The sequence below is a fragment of the Galleria mellonella genome, unplaced genomic scaffold (genome assembly GCF_026898425.1).
Source record: "Galleria mellonella isolate WM207_F2 unplaced genomic scaffold, CSIRO_AGI_GalMel_v1 utg55, whole genome shotgun sequence".
Lineage (NCBI taxonomy): Eukaryota > Metazoa > Arthropoda > Insecta > Lepidoptera > Pyralidae > Galleria > Galleria mellonella.
The window spans coordinates 5571353-5596715 of NW_026442115.1; the positions used below are offsets into that span (position 1 = coordinate 5571353).

The following is a 25363-nucleotide window of genomic DNA, read 5'->3' on the forward strand; positions in this document are numbered from 1 at the left end:
ATATGTATGTACTCATATATATATTTAACACCTTAGTCCCCAGCAATGGCAACACATGCGAGGTATCATAGGCTACACAGTATACTCTGTTGTGTTGTCTATGTCCATGATACTGTTCATGTCTATAAGCGACGGTTACCACTTTCAATCATGTGGGCCGTCAGCTTCTTTGTATTCTAAATTACATTAAAAAATATATAATACAGAATGTGCCTAATATACGACAAAAATATAAATTCTTCAAGTATTGTCTATTCTAACAACTAAAGCATTGACATCCCTAGCGTAGGATCATTTAAGGTGATTCACCACTATAAGACCACGTTGGCAATCACCCAATTTTTAAAATAAATGCTGATTAATCTTTCTCTAGGTGTGGATGTTAGAGTATGATGCAAAATATTTACTATTACTTGCTATAATATCACTAATAATAACATATGATGTGGACATAGGATATTCGTCATTTTATGAGAGATGACGAATGTCGATATTTTTTAAGTAAGTATATCTACAATAGTTTCAGGCGAAATAGATGTGTAATGATTACGGTTAACGTCAAAAGTCGCCTTAAAAGACTTACACCTATATGTATGTAAGAGTATATATTAAACTAATTTTGACCTTTCATCTAATTCTAGCACTATCCTTCTTGAGTTACTTATATACGCAACGGTTGTTACATTACGCATTTTGGAAATCTGTAAACATGTAAAAACTTTTAATACTGACAGCTATACATTGCATTGTGTCTATACCAAAATTTCAAACCTAATTAATTAATATCCACGTAACTGGACTTATTACAATCTTGTATGATTTGTATGAAATACTAAACTGTATTAACAAATAGATAATATTGCTAAAGCAAACCTATAAACTTAATTTATCTCTAATACCTATTGATTTGTCCATAGTTTTTATTTAAAAAATCTAAATAATTTATATTATTAATAATTAAATTATTCTCGTAAGTTCTCCTTGTAGCATGCATAAATAATTAATAGTCTTAAAAAAATGTACATATTTCAATACGTAACAATATAAGTAATGGAATTATGTACCTATTAAATTATTTATGCGTCGTGAGGAAATGATAATACTTGGGATTTTGTGAAACATCTAGTTAAACCATGAAGTCATGGAAAATGACGTATATTGTAATCTGTTGCGTGTTCATCCTGAAAAATCTAATAACACTACAAAATACTATCGTATTCTCAGTAATATATCATTTGATATTTCATTTTTAGTTTACTAAATGTAGTACAATAATAACAAATGTTAATATCAAGTTTAATAAAAACTTAAAGAAATATCATTTCATGTCACATGATTTTTTTGTAATAAAAACATAAGAGATAGTTTTGAACATCTGTGATTACGTACGTATATATTGTGAAGGATTTTATTATTATTTCCCAAGATTCCTAGTATCTATATTTTCCTGCCACATATACACTTTTATACCAATGAACAAGTAACTGACAAATAGATGTACAAGTGTCTGAAATTGTCACATTACATACAGATAAAGATTATTCAAGACGAAACCTTTTCTCCATTGACTACATATGTACCACGCGAAAACAAAAAGCTATCCTATGGAATGAAGTTTCATCAATTAATTTTGATTTTTATTTCTTTAATTGTTTTTACAATTTTTTTTTATACAACTTAGAATAGCAAACAAACTGACGGCCCACCTGATGGAAAGTGGTAACCGTCACCTATAGACATGAGCAGTATAGTCGCCTATAGCATGGACATAACAGAGTATACTGTTTCGCCCATGATACCACCTATGCGTTGCCATTCCTGAGTAACGCCAAAGTCGGGTGTTTTTCCTCTGTACCCTGTATATTCACTACCATATTTCACCCTTCAAACCAAAACACAGCAAACGACTTTTGTACAAAGTCTCCTTCTGATGAGGCCTCCCTCTGAAAATAAATTCAGTTTCATATTTATGATATTAGTAAAACTTTATAAATACACTCTAAAATCACTTAACGTACTTATTACATTCGATAAATAAGTAGGTACCTTGTACTCTCATCATTTAGCTAAATATATGTTTACTTAGTACAATGACCCTCTAAATCGCTAAATTAAAAGAAAGGGCTCAAACAATGAGTCTCGCTTCATTTACCAGTCAATCCTAGCGACAGTAATGGCCGACGGAAACGGTACTCAGTCATACGCCACTTCCGGTCAGATGCGTGTGCGCCGGTACACGTTCATAATGATAAATGATCGATTAGTTTAGAATTATTCATCTAGAAAGTGACTTATTTGTGGTCACGACTATAAGCGTTTAGATTTTTATTTTGGACTAAAAAAAAACAGAATGTGGTAGTAAGAAATAAAATATGCCATTATTTGATTTAATTACACCTATGTATTCGCTAAATACCTACGTAAGTTAGGAATATAATTATATTCTGAACATCCTTATTAATCCTATTAATGTACGAAAGTTTCTAACAATGGATGAATGAATGTTTGATACTTTCTCACATAAAAATTACTAAACGGACTCGAATAAAATTTGATACACAGATAGTTTATATCCTAGCTTAGCATATAGGATACTTTATATACCGATTCACGCGGATAAAACCGCAGGACACGTCTAGACTTTATTAACCTCTTAGCACATTTTTTTTAATTGGTGATATTGGAATGTAAACCCCGTCAGCGTTAACGGTATACACTGGCAGGGCACCAGTGAAAGATGACAGGTGAGGACGAAACCGCAGGTCAATTAGCCCATCCTGACAAATTCCGCTAGAATTAGTGATGGTTTCCAGTGGAAACCACGTGGAGGTCGACCTGATAGGTTATATTGCTAGTAATGGAGCTATTTGACACTATAACTAACAATCTCTTTCCCCCTTCTTAGCGCATTAAGAGCCAATAAACCAATTGTCATGATATTTGATATAGAATAGCATGGAAAATTACAGGCCAATAAACGGACTATACATGCAATGTTTTTAATATATACTTATCTAGAAATAATATAAACACATAATAATAGTAGAACACGAAATAATGTGTGATCGTCTAGTAATGTAGGACCTGTTGTGTGTGTAATAACCAAAAGGTTCTTTAATTGGTATATGACAGGAGTTAAATTATGAAGATGATTGATAAATTTTTAAGGATTAAGAATAATTAATGAATTATACTCATAATTCATGTAAAAAAGTTTTAGAACTTTATTACGCCAAACTACATGGCTTAAAGGTATTCTAAAACTTTTACTTTTGTTTAATATATCGTCTATGAATTTAATGCAGTACCAATGTATAGGAGTTAGTTTGTAGACAATAGTGTTGCATAGTGACATTAGGTGTGAAGACCGATAGAGATGAAGAGTGATACCTTCCACACCCGAATTGGCCAAGCCATATAATGTTGGCTATATCATAACATAGCATTGATATAACTGTGTCAAGGATGTCGGGAGTAGAAATACAGATATATCACTGGTATGTTCACAATTATTAGTAAATGATTCAATTAATCGTGTCGTTCTTGATTCGACAAAACTATTAGAGAGACTATAAGTCCTAATTGGTTGTTGTCATAAGGATAAATTACACATTTATCAAATTATATATAGGTAATGTAACCTATTTGTGTATGTTTAGTTATATTTTTTTAATAGATAATATATATTTTATAACGCATACAATTATTGTAGCTGTACTATAGCTCTTTTTTTTATATTTTAAGAGGATACTAGATAAACAAGTGTTTTATGTTTAAATCATCATGCTAAGAAATTACTACATATAAACTAAAACATATAAATAATAAACTACAGTTATTATAAATAAAGAAAATTATATACTGCGACTTAGATATAGAATCCGTGTATAACTTTTGTTTGACATCTGTCACATTAATGACGTATTGAATGACGTATTGATGTATTGAATTGAATTTTGATTATCTATCACAACTGTCAACGTAACAAATACTAGCAAGTTTGTTTATTTGTATTTGTTTAATATAATTAAATATAAAATCATCATATATCAACCGTAATATACAACTAAATTATCAGTGACATAAATAATCATGGTTTACACCAGAAATAATTAATAGTATCCAGTAATGCTGCAGTTTTATATTCATATCAGTAGCCAAGCTTACTTTCAAATTCAAGAATGAACAGAAGATTAGAAGTTTAACATTATTGCAATTGTATATAATATATTACATATTATAAGTCAAATACATGTGTGGTGAAGATTTTCCCAATATGCTATCTATTTGATTTCTAAACTCTAATGTAAATTTATTAAAGAAGTGAATAATCAGTGTTAGTGTTTGCTAAAGTAATAACTTGATATTAATAGGTTCATATTTTGGATACAGCCCAACATATAAACGATAATGAATTTTATAAAATTTATTATAAACTTGTATATCTCCATTCTATTCATAAATATTCAAAATATGTATATTAAATATAAAATAAAGTTTCACTAATATTAACCCTGTCTGAACTTGTCTAGTCAATATAACATGAACAAACAACACACATACAAACCTTATCGCTGGGACAACTTTCCTCCTAAATATGAGTAAAATACATAGCTTCACAAGTGCATAACTATTCAGAGAATCTTTAAGTACTTTTATTACCATTAGGAAATAAATCCACACCTATAATATCAGCATAATTAAATATTATTAGTAATCAGTAATACACACAGAATTGTTATTATCAGCTTGCTTACTACAACAAAATCAATATAATGTTTATAATAAATCAAAACAAAATATCTATTTAAACAATACAGGCTTGTTTACCATAAACACCCCACAGTCACATGAATTTATCTAGTAACACAAAATAATGTATTAAAGTATTACATTCACATAATATCACTTGCAACAGTGGATGTCTCTTTGTATATATGTAAAACAAATCCCCACATGTAGTAATGGATAATCAAATATAGACTAAGAATTGATCATTGTAGACACTTCACCATAGCGTTAAGTATGAACAGATATTCCAAACCAACACTGTAATAGTGTAATAAATACAAATATTTCATCATCATCATTCACCAACCCACGACTGAACACAGGCAATTTTCACCGACTGACACAAGGAATGACCCCACAATACACATAAAACAGTACTCCAAACAATGGAGGTACTTGCATTTATAGGGTATCAATACCCCTCTCTCTTATTCCCCAGCAATGAGACCAGACCATAGTCACTTTAGTCTATTATTCAATAATAAATCTTTATAATAACTAGATATGAAACTAGTTAGTATTATAATAGTTTAATCTGATTTAATTATTTTCTGGACAATTAGAACATTGAATCAAATTGATGTTCTATCAAACGACCATATAATTGGATTTTGTATATGAGTAGAATAACGTAAGTACGTAAATTATATTGATGTAAAATTTGTTCAAATGTGATTGCATTTAACGATATACGCATTACCTAAAGGTATATGGACTCGACTAAATACGTATTTTAACAGTTGTTGGGAAAAATATTAAGTATAGACTTTCTGTGATCACAGTCAAAAATCTAACTACGTAGTAATAAATGGAACAAGCTCACCGGATTCTCCAGTCTTCTATTGATTAATTTCACACACTTAATCCATAGTGATACACTAAGATCTCAAACCCCTTCATCGAACCAGTCCCTCCTAGATCTATATCCTAGTTATTTTTATATTTTATTGAGCAGTTCCTTAAAACACCACTCCATGCGACTCTCGCGCGCCCGCCGATCTGCCGGCTCTCCTCCTCCTTTTTTTTTTTTTATTCTTTCTCTAATAACGTCATAGATTATGTCACCGAAGGGTAGATATTTCAATAATCAGATTTAGCCTATTATTCGAACTGAACTTTTCTTTAAATTCAAATTTTTTATATGTTAACGTATTTTGGTATTTTATATTAAATTGATTATCGAATTTATAAAACTTTAAAGATCATAAACCTTATTAAACTGTGTTGTATGTATCTTTTTTACACCTGATGATAAAAAGGTAAACTATAATTTGGTTATATATAAAATATAATATATTTTTGTTTAATTTATTTAATTTTCTTGTGACATCCACTACACTTTGGAAACACATCAAAGGAGTTTCCCTTCTGTGTCAATATTTCATATATGGTAACGTCTTCTCTGTATACTATTGTGAACCTTGACTTTAAAGTTTGTTTATATTAAATCTCACAAATAGGAACCCCTGTTACTTTTCTATGTACTTATGGTATTAAACCTATTGTACTATAGGCGAACCGTCACAAGGACAATAAACAGACTATACATGCAATGTTTTTAATATAACCCTAGAAATAATGAATAACGAAATAATAAGAGTTATGTAAAAAGTTTTATAACTTCATTACTCCAAACTACATGGCTTAAAGGTGTTCTAAAACTTTTACTTGTATTCAATATATCGTCTATGAATTTAATGCAGTACCAATGTATAGGAGTTAGTTTGTAGACAATAGTGTTGCATAGTGGGTGGGACCAGTGCGTGGGTGATATAACTGTGTCAAGGATGTCGGGAGTAGAAATACAGATATATCACTGGTATGTTCACAATTAATAGTAAATGATTCAATTAATCGTGTCGTTCTTGATTCGACAAAACTATTGAAGCCCTTCGGGTTATAAAAAAAGTGTAACCTTACTTATATTTTTTTAATAGATAATAAATTTTATAACGCTCCGGCTCTCTTTTTATATTGGATACTAGAAGATGCAAGCTTATGGGTTTTCTCATGGAAAATTCTAATCATTGCCTAGAGTCAAACAACACCATTGAATTTTCCAAAATACACTGCAACGACTATAACGTCCTTCATATGCATGTGCGCGCAATGCAATCGTGCTACAGAAACTAAAAAATTTGCATTTCTAAAATATTTGTATTTTATTATAAACAATTTATTAAAGTAAATCTTCAAATTATAAAAATAGCCCGTTCTAAACATAGACAGTAATGCATATTGCTTGTAATGACCTTTTTGAGAATGTAAACCAGTTTAAAAAATGCAAACTATCACAGTTACAAACGGTAGATGACATATAAGCACATAATAATGATCATGTTGATCATTGAGAGACATTTCAATATACTTACTTAATATTACATAAGGTCTGCGAATATACCAATATTGATTTATTATTATTGATCCATTGCATATTTAAAAATCAATAATCATCATTATCTGGGTATAATGTACTTTACAAGTCTTTAAGTGTCGCTTACATAAAGGTTAATAAACAGAATGATTTGATCTGGAGACCATATTTCATAACTGTATTGTAAATTGAAAATAAGGCCGAACTATCTCACTTGCATAACTCACAACTTTCATGAAGCTCCGATCGTTCGATGCATATCGCTAAAAAATCTTTTATCTAAAATGTGTCAATAAAACCGGTCAAAGAGAACGAGAATTTTTATTGCCAGCATGTGGACATACCATAATAGGGCGAACTTATACCTATATCTACAAATGCCAATTGAAATTATGTACGTAGTCAGTTCATTCTAAAAATCACTACCATGTGTAGTTATTTATAATTTACGAAATTATGTTATTCCTTTATTAGTTACTGATCAATTAACAACTATTTACAATGTTGTTCAAAATTTCGAATCCAATCATAATATGAATGTTAAAATTACGTAAGGAATTGTTCTCGAAATATTAAATATGATTTCAGTCCTTCCGGCACTTCAAGAAAGGATTTGTAACGAACGAAATATCATTATTCGTTTACGAAAATACATAACGGCTTCAATTTTGATTAAATAATATAAGACCAACTCGGAAGTAAATCCTATTTTTTAAATGGCAATACTCTTATCCTTGTCAATATTGAAAATATAGGGACAATTTAATGAGTTCATGGTAGCAAAGACATCACTTGACATGTACGCAAATTTAAAAAAATATATTGAAATTTAAAATATCCTTTTTTTCAAGTCAGTTGACTAAAAATTTAGATATAGAACTACGTAAATTATATCCATAAAAGTATTATGATGTATTACGTTCTACGACTGACAAAAAGTCACAATGTGAAACGGAAAGTGGTGCGAACGAACGCGTGCGAACTGACATATTGTATGCAGATGGCTGTTTGCTTATTACAGTGGTCTGGTTAATTAGATACTGAAATACCCATTATACAACTCTAAACTGTTTTAATTTTGTGCTTCTATTGTTTATTATTAAATAAACCGCATGATACCGTACATTTTTCATAACAGTTAAGTAAGTTAAGAGACGAATAAATGTAAAGTCCTCTTTATGTCTATTATTCCATGAGCGTTACGCTTACGTCGTTGACTCCAACAAACATTTCCAAAAATTTATTATAAGTAACTTACAACATTGCTATATAACATAACAACAAATATTGTGGATATTACGCGGCAAATTTTGATCGGATTTTGATATTTGCAGAATTTTTTTTTTGTATTTATTTAATGTATCGTAAATTGAGGGTCCGCAAGACAAGAAAGCGTTTTACGAAACACTTTCGAATTTATGGGATTGAATTCTCTATCGACGACTAAATAAACTAAAATACAGATCCATGACATTAAGCTGAAATTAGGAATTCGATTAAACAAGAATTTTATTATAAAATTCAAAGGAACTTTTAGGAACAGCCCTCAAAATTTGCGTCTTATCAACCAAGGAAAGTTCAAAAGACGAAAACATTTTTTACACGCAATAGCGCGTGTTTTTTTAAATTCAGATAATCAAGATTAAACATAAAAGGCAGTTTATAATCTGGATTACGTAAATGCAAAAAAGTAATTAGTTAACTAGTAAGTTTAAAAGTTTTTTTAAAATTATGTCCCAATCAAAACGTATGAATAAAGACAAAATTAGTAGTAATAATTAGATAAAATGTTATTTTTAGTACCTTTGTAAGTTAATGTAAAACTTTATTGCTTACACATTATACAATAGGTAATGTAATTTAGTCAAAAAGTTAATTTGATGCGATACTGATTGTTATTATAACATATTCATATTCCCTATCATTATTTTATTTATTAAATACCTAAGATTATAAAGGTATTTATAATATTATAAATTTATTTTTATTTGATATATAATCATTTAATTACAATCGTAGATAAGGTACAGATAAAAGGCTTCCATTTTGTAAACCATTTACATTGGACAGACCTAATCCCGACACTAAATGATTATGGAAAAAAAATTGTCGATCTATTGTAACATATTTTCAGACATAAAAATTACAGGAAGCCAAACAAAGTGGGGGCAACCAGAAGAGTAACGTCACCCATGTAGGCCATCCACACGCAATACTTATAAGAAGGCAAAAGTTTTTGGGGCGCGAACAACGTGTGTGAACTAGCTATATCGATATAACAGGGTTGTCAATAAAAATATTCACATTTACAATAAAAAATAAGCAGAAAATAAAAATAAATTATGTCACTCAAATTCAAATCTTATCCAACTCTCGAAAAGGAAATTTTTTTCAAACTAATATTTACAAAATGAATTTCAATAGAATATTGCCTTTCACTCTATCATTTGGTCACTTAGAGTACTCTTAGTAGAATTATATATATATATATATATATATATATATATATATATATATATCAATATGTAACGCAATTATGTATATAATTTATAGATATAACGTAGATATATTTATATAATTTCTACTAGTTTGTAGAACGATAGATACACTTTATTGTACGTTAAAATTTTCAAATATATTGTACAGACCTCCTTAAGAACAAAGTGAATAAGTACATTGACAAAAAATCAGATCGTTTCAAACTTGGAGAGAGAGGAGAATATACCAATTTTAATTACATTGTAAAATAATAGATAATTATATTATTGACAACCCTGCATCTAACAGAGCACAGTTAATATTATTGTAACCGCAACATCTGTAATTAAAGTGAGATGACACCGCGGATTGGTAAAAGCTACAACATTATAGTGCGACCTGGATTTAAGCTAATATTAACTAACCTCATAAGGAAGAAATGAGCTGCTTTATTGTAGGTACAATGTAAACTTAACAGTATCGTAATGTATACAGTGGAAATTAAGTTGCGCTTTTTGTAGCTTTTAATTAAAATCTACGTGCCATAAATGAAACGTGTTTTATGACAAAGGTTTAACTATAAATATGTTATAGTTAGGAGGTATATAATTACCTATATAATTGAAAAGCAGGTAGTATATATAGTAAACATATTTAGCGTATATCATAACAGATAATTTCGTTGACTTTGGCCAATATATAGGTACGTAGACGATTTATTTGTGTTTCATGACACTTTAAACATATTATTAACACACAGTACATAATGTGAAACGAAAATTATCACAGCACTAATAACATAATAATTTATAATGTAATGCAGCCGATCTACATCCACTATGTGATTTTCAAATTGTATACCTAACCAATTTATTGCGAATTGATCTCGCGTCGACTCTGGTTAAACTATTGAGAAATAAATCGACTACTAAAACAAAACTTCAATTTTTTTCATTATCCACGAGTATGTTTAGTCAATCTATGTTCAGCAATGATAAATTACCAATGAATGACTAAAGAAGGTAACACCAAATATATTTCAATTCTTTTTCATGTTACCATAACTACAGAACCCTTGTATGGTCCAACTATTGACTTTATTATATTAGTGCTGTTTTTATATAGTCAATTATTAAAACAGAAACTTCAAACAAACGAATTTTAAATGATCCAGTATATATTATTTTGTTCTGAAATTAGTATACTACTCGCAAATGTGTTAAGTAGTTGACGTCAATGTATTTAAACGTATGGTACAATTAATGTACAATTAGTCATTAAATTGCCATGTGTTCAGGATGACGTTTAACCAATACCGCTCTTACTGATCCTTTTATGGGTATCACATTATTTGTAGTAACGCAGTGGTTATAATTCACTGCTTACATTGTAACTTCTTGAAATTTATACTTTGCAGTGGTTAATATTATTAATATAAAGTAAATCCTCACATTAGAAAAATTTAAAACACTTTATCGTGTAATCAATTGATTATGAAATTTAATAAATAAGATTAGTGGTCTACTAGGCAGGAATTCCTTCCATTTAGGAAGGTAACTCTTCCTAAATGGAAACACAAGCATAAATCACATTCTTAAATTATATGCCTAATGATGCGGTTACTGAGGCCTATGGAGTGCCCTACAAAACTCCCTGCTGTAGGTAATCTCTAGGAAACCCCTTAACTGGATGCTCACTCCTTATAATTATGTTACAATTATGATAATCTAATCAGAACCTTGAATAATTGAAAAGCATCGTTGCAACTAATTCTGTAAACAGTAGGTAACAAAATTAAAAGATATTTTTCAACTCTCTGACCCATAACAATTCGTAATCAGCAATAGTTAGTTAGTTAAATTCTTAAATCTTATGTTTTGGGACTAGGTAGCTATTTTAGGCGTTTCTTAACCTTGAACTGAAGCGAGGACGCAGCATTGTTTTAAGCGATGCCATGCGAAAAAATACCGGCGTTTGGACACTGTCATTATTTTAACATCAGCACTGCATATCTTACAAGTCATCAATCGTCATCTAGTTCTTACTATATTTCGCATTTGAGTTTTATTTAAAAAATGTAAAAGATAAATATTCCTCTTGCTTGAAAATATGTAGTATCTTTGAAAGTGTCTTTGTGCTCTTTACTTACTAAAGAATTTCTGTTATTAAACGTTTTTAGAAATTAGAAGAAATTAATTTGATAATAGCGTTTCTTATGGTATACTTCCTTTTACAGATAAAGACCTCTAAATTCTATGCAACCTCATACAATAGAGATATATATATCTTATGTCATTTATGATCTGATAAAACATTCCAAAAGTTTTTTAAAATCCTTTATCTTCTAATTATCTTCCTGAATATTTTTTATGAAAAATTCATGTTATTAAATTAAATGTACGTACACACATTACCTTTTACACAGAACAGAACGTTTTTACGATTTTTCTTATAATACCTAACTATAGATTTTTCAGTAACTAAAAAGCCATGAAAATCACTAACAAATGAGTAAGGGGAAAAGCCAAAATGTATAGGTACGTTTAACATCGCATGTCCAAGTTCAATAAAAATACTTAATAGCAAAATAGATTTTTTTTTTATGTATATGGTATAAGTAGGGTATCCAAATAGGAAGTAAAATACAAAATTAATTTATTTTATAGACTTTAAAGAGAATTTGTTTTGTTTGTTATCACATAGCGCCTTAACAGCTTCACCAATCATTATGAAATTGGCTATACATACGAGTACATAAAGGTACTATATAAAAACATATCCTGGTAACGCATACCAAGGTAAAACCTAATTTATTTAATAAAACTTTTGATTTTAAACATATTTTAGTAAACAGTAAAAGATACATAGTTTAAATATTATATATATATATAATATATATAAATAATAATAAATATATATAAATAATATATATATATATAAAATGTCAATGAGGGCAATATAGGTTTACTATCATTGAAAATACATACTCATATGTATACGCATATTCGTATGTATACGCATATGACATGTCTATCATTATTTGCTGCCGACTCGCAAAACTAATAACTAGTTTAGTCTTATATTCATATTTAATTTATTTTTAAAATAAAATTAACTTTAGAATTACTTTCTGAAAATTAAATTAATAATGGCATATTATCGCAAACTAAGCACATAATGATGACCTATCTTACATGCTATGCATGACTCATAATACGAGTACTTCCATACCTAGTGTTTGTCCTCATCAGAGCTAAAACGGACAACTGTTAGGATTAAGACAATGGATACATACGGTCGAAGTTTATTGTCTATGCTGTAACTTGTCACACGAACCGATTAAATATTTTACATTAAAATATCTACATATAATTACAGAATCTGTAATTACATTATTTGGTGCTGTATTTAAAAAGGACCAAGAAACAAGACTCTGTAATAAAATCTCTTACATTTACAAAATATAGTGTCAGAAGCTTTATCTGAAATTAATTTTTTACATCAGATATAGCTTCTGTTTGTTTGTTTCACTGATGATGATCATTATTTAATTCGTACTTTGTCACAATAATAAAAATTTTAAGCATAAATTAAGTAAAGATAAATATGTAGGATTACTCACATAGCAAGATAGGATGTTAAAGAAGAAAGAATTTTATTACTTCTTATCTATCTACTTTTATTTTTCTACCAAATTTACATTTTCATTTAAATTCCAATTGTGATATTTTTTTTTATATACAACATAAATGGCAAACAAGCTGACGGCCCACCTGATGGAAAGTGGTAACCGTCGCCTATAGACATGAGCAGTACCATGGACATAACAGAGTATACTGTTTCGCCCATGATACCCCGCATGTGTTGCCATTCCTGAGGACTCAGGTGTTATTCCTCTGTACCCAGTAAATTCACGCCATATCCCACCCTTCAAACCGAAACACAGCCATGCAAACACAACTGCTTCACGGTTGAAACACGAATGGGACAGAGGTACCCAAGCAATCGACTTTTGTACAAAGTCTCCCTCTGGTAAATTGTGATAAATTAGTTCAAAATACTCTACTTCATAAAGCGAGATACCTTGACCTGGCGATAAAAGCGAGATAGTGTAATCAAAGTACTGTGAAAAAAAAATTCACATAAAAAAATGGTTTGCAAATTAAATTCAGTGTTTATCATTAACCAATTAACTTCATTTTATTATAATTAAATGTATCACAGTTCAATATCCAATAGCTATTATATAATCGTATTACTTTTAACTTTAAATTTTTAAGTGCTTAAAAGATCTATTTTGGTGCAGTAAACTTATAAACACTTGTAAACTACTAGAAATGAAGATGATTGCATGAACCAAATGGGTATCATATAAATTTATCTTCTCTAAAAATAAATCGTGCTTTGTTTTAAGATTGAATCCTATATTACGTTACTTCAGATTTTTTACTTATTGTTTCATAATTTCGTAATCTATACACGTAAAACAGAGCCTGCAACATTATTCATTTCAACTTCCGAACACAAAATTCACACGCTGTGAAATATAAACAATTGAGACTATTTCAAATCTGGATTTAATAAATTTGCTATAATTGTTATTCATTATGGTATCACCTTTTCAATCTTTATTATTGTGATTCCAGTATTCAAATTATTGTTATCCCTAAAATTATCTAATATATCAATATTTTGCTTGTACAATTAAATACTTTATCTACTTCTGTACTCATCATAAAACCTGTTTTATCCAACTCATAAGTACCTAATAATTTCATATTTTATTGTAAATTATTTGTTGTAAGAATTAATCAGATTTCTTCTAATTTTATTTTTATTTACAATAAACACTGTTGCATTTTAATGCTAGTCAACAGTCTGTATCGTTTCTCCATCTGGTACCGTCGAATGCAATCATGGAGCCCCTCGCCCGTAAAATTATGAGATGCAACAGACTGGGGGAGCGTATGAAAGGGGTTATTGAATCTGACCTATCCATCAGACGGTCATGCATATGCGCAGGGAGCGAATAAACTTTATGTGTGGTGCAGCGACGTCGGACCTTTGATAATCATGTCGATGGGTGGGGCGCGCCGGCCGAGCGCCCACCGCGCCGCCACTAGTGCCGAGCGCGATTGTGAGCTAACTTCACGTGAACAACGGTCTCTTCAAGTTTGCTTCCCTGTACATCACAAACTCAGAAACGTCGTCATACAATTCAAACATAATTTAACGCGTCGCAATCCATACGCGCTGTTCATTGATCCAGAAAATAATGTCAGAACAAATGTCGAAAATTTTAATTCGACTTCGTCGGTGTCTCTTCTTGCCTGATGTTTTAATTCTTGTATACGACGATAACTAGAGGGTGTCTCGTCAATAATTGTGAACTAACTTTTCATATCGGAACTGTGAATTAAAATGTGACAAACAGTGACATTTCTTCCTTGTGTTATATATTGGTTCTTATAAGTATTGGATTAGTACGAAATCGTTTACATATCGTAAAAACAATCGAAACTTGTTCTAGTGCCATTACAAATTAGCTTTATCTCTAATCAAATTTATTCTAATCTTGATCGAAGTCAAATTAAATATTGATTGCAATATAGTTTTAAATACATAAATTTAAGGTGAAGTGCACTAATAAATAAGTATTGGAATTGGTCCAAACATCAACAAACTTGTGAATGAACTAATTCTTAAATGTTTAAATCGGGAATATTCAACCGCTCAAGAGGCGCGATGGGTGAAGCGATTGAAGTTGAAGATAGTCTCGAACTTGAATACGACATGTGGGACGGTCAATTTGACTTTGTAGGACCCCAAGGACCATCGCCAGGAGCCCGTGGTCGTATTACTTCAGATGCCAGCCTTACTGAGGATTTATTCACTGGAGGCCCACTGACTCCTCATTTGAATAACGGATTAAACGGAGGAAAGAAAACTGCTGCGCATCAGTGGTGTGACAATCTCTCCGATCAAGTGAGAATTCTTATTTGTTTATTACACTGATAGTTATATAATTTACATTTAATTATATAAAAATTCGCTATGAAAATGCTATAGGTACTTGTTAGTCATCAAAGGGATCATTACTAATAAATGGCAATAACGTCAATAGATTTTTACCCAGGAATATGATTAATTTATCCTCAACTGATTCACTTAAACGCAGTAATAAACAATTAATGTAGGTACCTACAAATAAGTTATAATATAGATAGCTAATTAAAATTATAGCGGGGGGGGGGGGAAGGTATTGTTAGTAATGGAGACTGAGAATCCTATTGCAATATATATAGCAATATACCCAACCAGGTCGACCTACTCGCGGTTCTCCCTGGAAACTATCATGGTTAATTCCTGATGAATTGATCGTGATGGGCTAACTGGCCTGTTTTCATTCTCATATCTGTGCCTCTAGTGAGAAAGGGTATAACTCAAGTTATAGCCTTTTTCTTTTTTAGGCTACTTTAAATAAGCAAATTTTTCTCTTTCGAATGGTATAAGAATCGTAACGATATCTTTAAAAACAATAGAGATAGTAAACATGTAAAAGGCTACAATTAACAAAATATTTGTGGTAAAAAAGTCATAATTAGAAATATAACTACAATATTTTACAAAAAATATTTTTGTAAAATGAATCAGTTCGATTTGAACCCTTTTACACCATTTAATAGCGATTATTTTTTTATAGCATAAAATACACATCATTGTTTTTCTTCAATACTTCAATAAAATAGTTTTAATTCAACTTATAACTATTTTCACATCATAATTTTAATATTTTTGTTAAGTGTGATTAGGTATAATAGCATTATTTTTAAAACTATAGGTTTTACACAAAAATCGACAATTTCATAAGAAAGAGGAGAAAAAATTACTATAAATGCAATCATTGACTTGTTCAATTAGCAAATAATAAAAGCAGCAGAATTTTTTTTCTTTATTTAAAATAGTTTTTTGGCTCTCCTGAAAAGTGACCATTTTGAATTGAACCCTTTCTCACTAGAGGCACAGATATATCACCCTTCACTGGTGCTTCGCCAGCGTATCCCGTTAGCGCAGGCGGGGTTACCATACCATTTTCACCCATCAAAAAAAAAATTAAAATTATAGCAAAATTAGGTAGGTACAACATGTAAAATAAGAAATTTACTTCTTACTATCAAATCAATCAGAACGAAAAATCTACCATATCAATAAACAAACATATATTTGGAATTTCAGAAAAAATTATTTATTGATTATCTCATTTATTTTATAGCGAATATAATAATAGGAAAAACAGTTATTATGGCTAGTCGGTCACAGACATTGCGTATCCGCCAGCCACGGAACATTATCGAAAACAAAAGTTTATTTTTTGGCGACCGGGCCGCGCCATCGCAATTCCTCGACCTGGCGGCGCTATCGCGGCCCCTGATTTGTTCACCATCGTCACGCGATCTTACACTTCATCCATCGCGTTTTCATCGATCAAACACTATCCATCTTCATAACAGACAATAGATCACTTATGCAATGCTCCTTTATACTTGCACTGGCCTTATACAGCGAATAATATTTGCTCAAAAAGTGTACTTGATCTAAATATGTATTGGAACTGTATTAGTTCCAAGAAGTTTTAATAGGGTTTTTGAATTGATGAGAAAGAACTTTTCTTCAGATCTGTAGGAAATAACAGCAGTTTATGATAATAAATTGTTACAATCGAAATTTTCCATCCTCTACTTCATTTCAACCCAGATCCAAATAATTTCAATTGACTCAATATATGTAGGCGTTTATTTAAACACTTCATATTCATCTATTACAAATAAACTTATAACTACTGTCAAATTTTATCAATATTTGATATGATTGTTATCAGAAGCTGACAAAACTGAGCTCACAAATTTATGATTGATGGCCGTTATCATCAGTCTCCTTGAGTGTTTTGTTATTCATATAATCTTCCTTCAATCTCGCGTACAATTTGCACTTTTTAAGACTTTTATGATCTTCAAATGCTGCAAAACTTTAATCTGATAGGTTGATTCAATCTACTTTAAAAGAGAAAAGGACTTCCGTTTTACAGTTTGTATTTTTATATTTAGGTTCCACGATATCTTAAACTATTACTATTTTAAAAATTTATTCTGCTATCGATAGAATTTACTCTCGTATTTGGTTCCCGTATCCCCGCTTTAATTTTAGTCCTCATTGATGTTTTTGTGGAATTATATCTTACATATAGATCACTACACCCCAAAATGCATGATTTCGTTTCTTAAAACGTTTACAACCTACTTAGTTACCGATTCCGATCTCTTTATTGCTGCAATACTTTGATTTAATGACAGAGACATGCCCAATAGGACACGTTTATTACCACCTACTACCAAATTTTACACAGATTCTAGGAAAACTGTTATGGATATATTATCTCATTGCGTAACGCAACTTTAACACCATCAGATAACTTGATTACTTATTCAATAGGCGCAGTTTTCACACACTTTTAGCCAATTCCAAGCATAATAGAGTTATGTAGTGAACCCCGACGCATGAAAACAATACTATAATTTAATATATTCCTCATGATAAACAATAGTTGGTTGAGAAAGGCATACAACTAGTGCCTGTGAAGTTTTTCATTTATTACTTTTCTTTCTCAACCATGGCTGCCTTTTAAAATATTCAAAATTCACAATCTCGTAACAGCTGAAACACATTTAGTATATTTAACTCTAGATAGTTGACAAAAATTATTTCTTGCCCCTCATATAGTATATAATACAAATACATATAACTTGGGAATAATAGCTTATTAACCTTAGTTTCTAGAATTACCTAGAAGTTCATAAATCTTTCGTGTACTTAAATGATTGGGAATGGCAACTATCACACAGTAATATAAGACTCCTTCTATCAGACGAAGGCACTCATCTTCACCATTTCTAATAATATAAAAATAATTATACAGCTATTTCTAAGAGCGCCCAGATAGAACATATGGGATCACTCTTGCCCCCAAAACTTTAGGTGTTATACCCCTTGTGTCAGAGGTTTTTTAACCCGCTAAATTTAAAACATAGCACACATATTTACGCCAAAAAAAACACCTAATAGGCACACATTACAGTGACTTATCTGGACAAGTTCTGGCTATAATAATAACTTATTTCCGCTATTAATAGCCAGCAGGTAATAGCAGTCGGCAACGATAGCTCGGAACTAAATAATTAATTAATAGGTACTTATTAGCAAAATTTGAGGCAATAGGTACGTTAACTATAAAATTTTGCAATATGATTTTCACTATTTGAAAATCCCTAATTATGAAATATGCGGAAAACCGAAGATTCAGTAAAAAGCTTACCTGAGATTTTTCACAAATCTAGTAGAACAGTGAGTTATTATAAAAGTTCTCCGGAAGAATCAGAGTAAATAATTATAAATTACTTTATTTAGTGCAAAATCTAAGCCATGGCCACACCAGCTCTGCGTTTTCTGCATAATACGCTAATAATCAGGTTAGCGTAGCATGCAACTGCTGGAACCCTCTACATCCACTTCCTATATTAGTATAGATATACTTACCTATACTGTGTTCTTAATACTTGTGCTATCACAAAAACCTAATTTATTCACATTGACTAACGTTTTCCGATATACGATATTTTTGTACTTACATCCTTTTGATAAAACAATGTACTAATTTAACAAGGACTCTTGGTTATTTTAATTAATTGGCATACATAATTAATCCATTTTAATTGTATTTGTACAGTTTAACCACTAAATTTGTTTTAAAATTGCATAAAAACGAACACTCGCACTTAATTATGTATTAATTAATCTAATGAGTTAACGAATCTATCATAACGGCCTAGAATTAACCATTGCAGTTCGCCGTTATTTATACTGTTGACTAGAATTGAATTTGTAATTGATATCGATTGAATCGAATCTAACAACTTATTTACCGCACGTTGACCTGCACTTACTTGTTGGGACTAGGAAATATAGTGCATATGCATTGACTTGCATTCATTATCATGTAAAGTCATAAATTAGTCAGTCATACGACCATTCAATCACAAAAGTCATGAAAACCTGTTTAATTTTTTAAATTCCATGCGCATATAAAAAAATAATTTAATGTAACTTTTTATCCATAAATAAATTATTTGGCCCTGCCTCCGCTCTGCTTGATCGATTTAACCGCAGTGACCAATATTCCCTCAGCTTAATAGATTCATCCGGAATAAGTTCGTCCTTATTGCAGAAGGATCTGGAAAGCAATGGGAGCAAATTATTTCAAAACGAAGAGAACGAAATAATGCCAGCAATTTGAAGAAAAAATCATACGATATATGAGATACATCTTATAAGGTATAACAATTAAAAATCTTGATAATGTAAACACTTTTCACAAGGAACGGGGATAAAAATATAAAAAAAAATTTTTGATGATTAATCCTTTAATCATGACCGTAGTTTCAATGAAAGTTTTTATTCTTATATTGACGGAAGTCTTCCTTAACTATTATACTTCATTTTTATTATATTCTTTAATAGTATAAAACAACATGCTGGAATTTAACTTCAATTTCTAGTAGTGAAGGAAAGGATACGTATTCCTTAAGGCTAAATTTAAAGCTAAATTTTTCGAGTGTGGAAGATACATTAAACATTACTACAGTTTAAATTGGAAGTAACCGAACCGCTAATATCCATCAGTAAACGTATAGTTGTTAACAAACGCTGGAAAGTTGCAAGACAAGTTGGCCCAAGAAAATGTGTTCACTTAAGGAAGTCACGAGCGCTCACTTCGCAAGCTATTCAGTTAAAGTGACTATTGATAGCACTTAAATACAATTATGGTAACGTACTATCTGTTGCTGTAGAATCAGTCCATGAAGTGTCTATAGGCGTCCGACTAAAATTAGTAATACTTACCTAATGATTCGCAATTTAATTGTTAGACACGCATTTCAAATACATCCAATAAAGGTATATTGATATCTAAAAAGCATAAAGAAGTTTTAATAAAATATTTATAACCAAACTCTACATACACTAATATTGAGAGCTCATATTGTCAATAATATTTATGATAAATCCAAAGAATGTCTACTCTGTTTTATAAATAACGAGGTTATCAGTTCTCGACGCGGTCACATTGTTGGACTGTTCATATATTTAAATATTAATCACTCATTTTTAATAGGTACTAGTCTTAAAGCAAACAAATTAATATTAAAATCATATTTGTTATCACAATATAAGTGTACCCAGTTGCTTTTATTTAGAAGTACATCAAAGGATAGGCCTACGATTAATACAGAATTATTTACTTGTATTGTGATTACTCAAATGTACTCAATATTTTGTACCAGACAAAAGTCATCTGGATATAAGATATATATCGGATATATATAGATATATATTATATCCATATATGTATGTGATACCCCTGTCCCACTTGTATTTCTATCACCAAGCACCTGTGTTTGCATAGCATTGTTTCGGTTTGCAGAGTGGGTTCTGTCAGTGCAATTACAGTATACAAATGCAAAACTCCTATCTGAAGGCTTAGAATAGAGTCATCATTCCATTATCGCCAATCAAAAAAAAATCCTTAGAAATGACAATACATCAAGGTTACCATGGACTTCACAGTAGTTTCTATAATTTTACAATTTTGTTCATTTCTTTAGGCGATAGTGATGGGCGTATTTAAAGCGGGGCAGGATAGGTCGTGCTCACCACAGAATCGTCCAGTGCTCACCCAAGGTTGCTAACGAAGCTTTGAAAAGATATATCTAAGAGTACAGATGTGCCTTTTTAAAGCATATCACTTTCCAGATTGTTTGCCAACTTCTATAAAAAAGTATGAATTCAAAAGATATTCTTACATCTATTAATTATACATTAAATCTATATAATACTGTCGGCGTTTCGGCAGCAATCGATGATTTAGCGATTAACTGATTCAGAGAAATGTAAGTTTATAATTGGTTTCACTTTCTCTCGTATTTTATATAAATAATAATCTTATACTTTTATTCTTATAAAAAGCACCATGATAAGCTATTGCTAATGCGCCAAATAATTTTGTTTTTCTTTCATTCTTTCTTTTAAATAACTATTTGAAAGTAAACATTGCCCATCGACTTATTATATACCTACGTGTCTTTTGCATTTAGGTAATATTGTATGTTTCAAAACAATTTAATATTTAATAGTTGAACGATTTAAATACGTATCAGAAATCCTATGAGTAGATATATCTTTTTTTTTTCAATACAACAAAATTACATAATACATATAATTTATCTGCAACATATTCATTTTAATTTATTATAATTTATACTTTAACGTTCAAAGTTAATACTTACATATTAATATATTAATTTACAATGCATATAAGTAGAAAATTTCAATATTAATCGACAAACGCATAATACTTTGATTTCTATATAAAGTATATCGAAATGTTATGGTACGCTGCTTTTAAATTCAAAGTCTTTCTTCAAACACGTTTCTCCATTTAAAAGCACCTGTTGTTCCGTTTCTCTATATAATATCTCGCAAAGTACAATCTGTTTGGAGCAGGTGAAACCCGCGTCCCAGTCTCCGGTGCTCCAACAAAAGTAAAATCGAAAACAGATTACTGTCAGGCACTCTTACTTTTTGAATACTGATCGAAAGTTCTAAACTGTACCTTATTAGATTTGATCAGATGTACAATAAGTTAATTACTGATCACTTTTTCTACGTGTATAATTTACATTCCAACTTTTAATATCTTTGTTTTTTTTTTTCTAATCAATTTAATGTAGTATTCTTTTTAAGACTTTTTAGTATTTTATAATTATCAAACGCACTTTTCATTCTGTTTTATACAAATAAACAAACAATAGCAAAACTTAAAAGCGTTTCGATATAAAACTATTTTCAACGTAAATTTTTAATTCTCCATCATAATATTAAAATTACCGTCTTTTTTTCGTCTTTATAATTTCGAGTTTGATTTCGCTATTACCTACCGGATGAAAATATGAATAATCCGAGTAAAAATTGGCAACCCTAATGAACTGTCATTGAGTAGTTTTGGTGAATGACCTAATAGCCTACTAGAATTAGTTTTTAGGACATCGAGGCGTCTCCGTTTTTATACTACTCGCTCATTACAATACCCATGCTATTTCACGCACGTACATACATACTACATACTATTAATACTGTCTACACCTTATATTTATGAAAATTAGTAGTGCGTGTATTCTTCTAAACGTCAGTAAACTATTTTCTTCCTATATGTTACTTTTCTTCCTGTAACGACTCATTACATTCATGATAAAAATTGTGACATAATGGATAAGCTATAGAAGTAACTAAATTGATAATGTGGCTTTTATACGTATGATACGTTTAATATAGGAATGCCTTTTTCCATTATTCTTCTACTTTATAGCATAGGTATATACAATATATTTAAGGATAATATGTTAAAATGTCCAATTGTTGCTTGAAAGATGTCCATAACATCGTTAATAATCATAAATTGATTTACAGAGAAAACTACTATACGAGTTAGAATCAAAATTCTATAAATATTGTCTTGTAGACAAAGGAATGAGCTCCCTGCCGAGGTTTTCCCAAGAGACTACAGCATGGGGTTCTTCAAAATAATGAGGTTTCTTAGGGTTAACGCGCACGTAAAAAACGACTTACCGCTTACCATCAATGCTTGTTTTTCAGTGGTATAAAAAATGTTCATCTCAAGTTTTGATAGTTAATTCACATGAAAAAATTTTAGATAACTAATTCAAGAACAAACCCCATGAAAACAACTACATAGTCTATTTCAGAATTTTTATTTTTCTTTAAACTGTTTTTAGTATTTTTAATTTTAAATGAATGCAAACAATTCTAAAATTGATGCAGTCTGTTATAATACTGTACCATTTTGTTATGCAACATTATTTATATCTGTAAACAGTATAAATCAAAGTTGCTGTCTATATAAGTTTATTTTTTCGCTTACTCTTCTAAAACCACGAAACAGGTTTTGATACGAGTTTCACTGTCATTTACATACTTTTTTTTATAAAAGATTTATATATAAATACACGTAAAAATACATACTAATTTGCAACCGTACGAACTACGTTCACTAATTTTATGATTGATAAATTAATTGTAAGACTTCGCTATTTACTTACATACTTACTAATAAGTGCTTAGTTTACTTCATACTCAAGAGAGAGGCTAGAAAGACAAGTATAGGTATGGCTACCAATATTGTAATGCAAATTTATTAGAAGTCCAGTTTCAATATACGAAGTTACGAGATTGGTTTCTAAATTTATAAATTGGTATGCAGCTGTTATACAGGTATTATTTACGCACCCGATTTGTAGATTAATTAAATATATATAACACAACATAATAATAATATAAAATAATTTCTCTTCTGTGTGTAGAACATTTTCATGAATAAACCAAGTAGGTATTAGATGAATTTTAATAAAATGTTAAACAAAAAATGAAAACATACGCATACGGGTACGTGTGCAGCGATATCGAAAGAATTATGACCAATAACATGGATAGCATCTAATATTTAATGTAAAACAGATAACGTATTTATGAATGGTCTCTTTAAACAATAACAATTGGATATGATTTATGATTTGTTGGACAAGATAAAAACAAAACTTTAAAGCACAATAATCTGTCCGTAGCAATGCTTGTCGTCCAAATGTGAATTTAAATTTTATATTTGTATAAAATATAAAAAGAAAACAGTTATTTATACTGAAATCTAGTACGATTTTCAATCCAAGAGATACAATTACATATTGACTTTATTGGCAGATACTTATCTTGTGGATTGCTCGATTAATTATAGAAAAGATAAACATAATAATAAGTGCCATACAATCACATCGATTGCTTGGTTCTTGGTACCGTGTGTTATGAGGAACTATACAATATACTTACATTTGGGACCACAACTCAGAACACTCAGACCTGAACCAACTTAGACAAGCTCGTCCCAAATTTATCATCAGGTCAATTGGAAACCCTTCTCCGAATTCCGGAAATCTCATTACAAAGCAACGTGACCATCATCGTTATTCTTCTTCGACAGGAGTCTTCGAAAGTCGCAATTATAATTGTACTGCAATGTGACGTCAATTATAAAAAAAAATCTATAATAAAAAAAGATATGAAATTCAACAATTCTCCGTATAATAAATACTTAATTTAAAATTTGCGCAAAAGCTAAATAGAAAATTAACAATCTATAATATAATTTGCTACTCCATTTAAAATGTTACATCCGTCGATTTAAATTGATTAATACGCAATCGTAAATTAAAACTTATTTACGTTCGTGAAGCCAACAGCGCAATCCCACCGAATGCGCGTATAATGACTCAAGGTTTCTTGACGAACAAAATGATTCAGATTTTACTGAAATAACTAATGTCTTTGAAGCGTACACTGATTCACAAAACTGACCAGACTAACTTAATATCTGAAACACTAATAAAAAGGAGGGAAAGTTATAATTAATTAATAATCCCTTTCAATAGAACTAAATGGAAATGTAAGCGAACAAAAAATTTACCTGACCATAATACAGCCTATTGATATACAAATAAAAAATCGATTAATTTATTGATTATTTACGATTTCATTTTAAAAGAA

General features: G+C 30.2%; 1 protein-coding gene and 1 long non-coding RNA gene across 5 annotated transcripts in view; one reads left to right on the forward strand and one right to left on the reverse strand.

Moving 5' to 3' along the window:
- Positions 1–25363, forward strand: part of LOC113521418 (rab11 family-interacting protein 4) — a 92047-nt gene that overhangs the window by 61222 nt on the left and 5462 nt on the right. The gene's annotated exons all lie outside the window — the stretch shown is intronic.
- On the reverse strand, positions 19637–22167 carry LOC116413445 (uncharacterized). Its single transcript, XR_008253292.1, has 3 exons — positions 22039–22167; positions 20597–20662; positions 19637–19928 (listed from the first exon to the last, which is right to left on the reverse strand). It is a non-coding gene; the product is annotated as an uncharacterized LOC116413445 (long non-coding RNA).